Source organism: Triticum aestivum, chromosome 7A, assembly GCF_018294505.1.
Source record: "Triticum aestivum cultivar Chinese Spring chromosome 7A, IWGSC CS RefSeq v2.1, whole genome shotgun sequence".
In the NCBI taxonomy this organism is placed as follows: Eukaryota; Viridiplantae; Streptophyta; class Magnoliopsida; order Poales; family Poaceae; genus Triticum; species Triticum aestivum.
Genome location: NC_057812.1, coordinates 510,004,985 through 510,009,616, shown reverse-complemented (window position 1 = coordinate 510,009,616; position 4,632 = coordinate 510,004,985).

Here is a 4,632-nt window from a genome sequence, read left to right as displayed (position 1 = left end):
CATGTATCACGGCAATCTTCAAGCGGAAGCCTGGCGAGGGTGTCATCCAGGACCTGACTAACCACACAAGACTCTAGTCCAGGTTTATCGCCTATCCGAGTTCCATCCACAAGGAGATCCGGACAAGGTTTTGCTCACGGCCCCAAACGATGTGTGCAGGGTTCCCAAGCCCACCTCACCGGATGGATCTACACTTGGTACACCGTGCCACCTGTGCCTAGCCAGTCCCAAGCCCACCCTGCCGGGTGCCACTCGGTAGAGAAATATCACTACCTACAAACACCACAAACTAGTTGTGACTCCTGGATAGAGATCAAGGCAGTTAATAAGTCAAGAGAGCTTGGATCGCTCGGATCCCAATGTGTGGTAGTAGCTAGTCATTGGATAACCTAGACAGAACTCAATTCTTAAGGACGGTCCCAATGAGACAACCCACCATGTACTCCTACATGGCCTCTCACGGCTACCTTTACCAAATCATGTTCAGATGCTTAACTTCAGCATCAGAACATGGCATAACACTCCAATTCATTCCCAATGAATCAGACCTGGCACAACTCTAACCAATAGCAGGCATGGCATGGTAGGAACACAACATGGCTCAATCAACTCCTACACATGCTAGTGGGTTTCAACTATTTACTGTGGCAATGACAGGTCATGCAAAGGAATGGGCTCAACTACCGCAGCATAAAGTAGCAGTTGAATCGTTGTTGTCCTGATGCAATAAAAGAGACGAGGAGCAAGAGAGTGGGGTTGTATCGGAATGTACAAGGGGTTTGCTTTCCTGGTAGATCAACAGGGAGGCACTGCTCCTCTGGCAGGTACTCTGGAACGGTCTCCGGAGCAGGAACAGAACTAGGGATGTGACACTCTTCTGGCCTGCTTACTACTTCTGTTGCACCCCCTAGCCCTGGTTGTTGTTGTTGCTATTTTCAATGTACAATCAGTAGTATATTTCATCTGTTGGTTGAATAAATGTGTTGTTAGAACAACAAACACAATGTTTTGGAAGTCGTTGCACGGTCCGATCTTTTAGTGCCCGTAACGTACGTAGCACATACTATTTTTGGTATGGAACACATTTTCCACTTGTTGATAACATGCAGCCCACCGATGAAGGCCCAATAGAGGAGCCCATAATTAACTGGAAGGGAGGCTCTCACATGAATCCAGCCCAGGTACATGCTCATGTTCCCCTAAACATAAATAAGTAAATAAATAAATATATAAATAAAGCTAAATGCTCATGCACCAGTTCTTTAAATTCACGATTTAACAGGAGGATATTATTTCCTATGATAGTGTTGTTACATTCAGTCGATATTATTCTTAGGCAAAGATAGCGACAAATCTTATTTATCCCACCATTTTCTTCCTGCAACCAGCGGACCCATGCAAATCGTAGTCAATGTCGTAAATAGTTCCAATCCATTTTTATTTTTCAATAAGAATGTCCAACCCAGCCCAGCACATTGGCGACAACACTTTATCCTCCGCCTTGGTGCGCTCGCCGCAGCGCCGCCGTCTGGCCCTGTCAACATAGTGAATCGGGAGAGGACTGTAGTTGTGAGTATGACAGTACGGACCCACCAGGTCCACTCCTGAACACAAGCAAGCGCCTCTTTTACTACTCAGATGCACCCCTCATTTTTTTAATCTAATCCACCCTACTGATATCTGGGACCCACATCATTTTCAATGTATAGTCAATTAACGACATAATTGCACAACTTTTTTTGAGTAGTAATTTGGAGGAGCAGGCTATAAACTGGGTTGTGCGGTCTCTGTGGCCCATCTAACAACATGACCAGCCTAGCAGTTTTTTCTTTGGGAAAATAGGTAGCCCAGTATTTCTTTTTGAAGAATACCCAAGCTAGGCCAATTTTTTTGCTCCGACTTACTGGGCTACAAATCTTTCAAGACGAGGAGGAATGCATTCCGGCCTGGCCAAAGAGTATGGTCAGTGTCTGTTAAAAGTAATATCAAAGGGGTTGAAAATTCCAAAAAAGTTATAGCAAATGCGAAATTAGTTCCTTTTTTTTGTTTTTGTTCTTCACTGGTATTTTATATTTCATTGGATTTAACATTACATAGTACTAATTTGTTTTTAAATTTGTTTTAGTATGGCTACTAATTTATGGATTAAGAATATTCTGTGCCCCAGCAAAAATTTAAGAATTTTCAAAATTTCGCACATATTTAGTTCAATTTTTTAACCCTGGTACTAACCAGAAAATGGGCACCAATTCTAAAAATGGAAAATGGGCTGCAATAAATTCCATATGAATTAGAAAATGAGTAAAAATTATAAAAATAATAAAAAATGGGTTGTACATGCCACAGATTTCGAGGCTGACTTGTTTACGCAAGGATTTGTCAGTCAACACACGATTCTGGCAGTAGTGACTGTTGTATGTCCATCCAACGGCCGACGTGCTTCTTCAATCTCTGATCTTCCTGCTCCAGCCGCCTAAACTAGCGCCGGTGGGACTGCCTGCTCCCACCTCTTGTGGCCCGCTGTGATGCTGCGCGGGCTTCACCGGCCCACCCGACTCCCTCCGCCGGCCTGGCCGCACGCAATCAACTACCTCCTTATTATGCGAAAAAATGATTCCTCCCACTGACATCTAGGGCACACCGGTTGGGAAGCTGACCTATTGCCTACTAAGTTGACGCGTACGCAAGGCTTGTCAACTTAGTCAACAAATGATTCTAGCAGCAGTGGCCATTGGATTTGAATCGAACGGTCCTGCTGCTTCTTCAATCGCTGCTCTTCTTGCACCAGCCGCTCAAACCAGAGCTGGCGAGACCGCCTGTTCCTGCCTCCCATGGCAGGCTGTGCTACCGCGGAAGCCTCACCGCCCCCTACCACTCCCACCGCTGGCCAGGCCCTGCGGCGACGGCATCCTCACACTGCAGCCGAACCAGTGAACCCTCGTACTCCTCTCCGTGTGGGCATCCAGTGCCGCGTCTTCCCCAGCTCCATGTCGTCCCCTTCCTAGGCCTCGTCGTCGTCCACCACCCTGGTGCTCTTGGCGCGGCGTGGTCAACATGGTCAAGGAACAACTTCCATCGGAAGAGTACTATATGTGGAGAGGCTGACAGCTGGGTCCACGGCCGCACCAAGGAAGTGCCTCCTTATTACGTGGAAAATAATGATTCCTTGACCTGACATCGGGGACCCACCGGACGGGCCACCGTATTTCGTGAAAAAAAGTTTCCCCCCTAACTGCTGGGACCCACCAGCTACATCTTCACACGCAAGAAAGTGCGTCCATATTACGGGCAAAAAAATGATTCACCCCCTGACTGCTGGGACCCACCAGCTACATCTTCGCACGCAAGGAAGTGCTTGACAGTCAGGACCCACCCGGTCAAAGCGTACGTAGCATTGTCATTCTGGTCGCGAACGTGTACGTACATACTGGTCGATGTAGAGGCACGCACGTGTGGTAGTAGAGGCGCGCACGTAGCATGTACACGTACGTACAGCGGCCAGGCTGCAAGAAAGTAAATACGGCCACATACGTACATACCGGCGGGGTCTCGAACGCCTACTCACGCATATGTACGGCCAGGGCTCGTGTACATGGCTGGGTCAGAACGGAGAAACTGCGTCGTCATCGTGTTCATGCGGAGCCAACCTGCTGGGTCAGAGCGAAATGCGTCGTCGTGTTCATCGGGAGCCAACCGGCTTGGACGGGACAGGCAATGGAAACAAGGCCTAGCATACCGCAGAATGGAGGAAACAGTCTTGTGTTTGACCGGCCACGGTGGAAACGGGATCCTGTTCATCAAGAGGGGTCTGGCGTATCGCAAAACGGAGGAAACGGACCTCCTACGGTCGAAACGGGGTCCTGCTGATCGGGAGGGATGTGGCGTACCGCAAAACGGGGAAACGGACTTGTGTTGGAGCGCTATGGTCGAAATGGGGGTCCTGTTCATCGGGAGGGGTGTGGCATACCGCAAAACGGGACTCCACGGGATACTGTTCATCTCCACCATCGACCTCCTCCAGCCTCCACGGGCTACTATTCATCCACCGTTGACCTCCTCCAGCCTCCACCTACGACTGTTCATCCACGGGCTCCTGCTCATCCAGCCTTCACTGGCTATTGTTCAACCAGCCCTCTCCACGGGATCCTATTCAACCACCCCTCCACGGGCTACTGTTCATCTAGCCCTCCACCGTCTACTGTTCAACCAGCCCTCCACCGGCTACTGTTCAACCAGCCCTCCACGGGGTCATGTTCATCCAGCCCTCCACGGGGTCCTGTTCATCCACCGGCTCGATTGATCGGGGTGCTGTTCATCCAGCGGCAACGGCCTCTACTACCACGGGGTCCTGTTCATCCAACCCCCCACCGAGAACTGTTCATCCAAACCCCCCAACAATGCTCACTGTTCATCTAGAGGCAGCATCGACCGGCTTCAGTTAGCAGGAGTAGAGAAGGAATCACTCGGCTTCATTTAACAGCAAGGGATCGATCGGTCGCTGGGGTTCAGTGTAACGCGTAGCCTGCAGTGCAATCTCTCGGGTTCAGTTAGAGCCCAACGCCTCGCACCCACGCGCGTACGTGTACGAGAGAAACACGCATCGCTCAGCCCCGACCACCCACTGTAACCGGG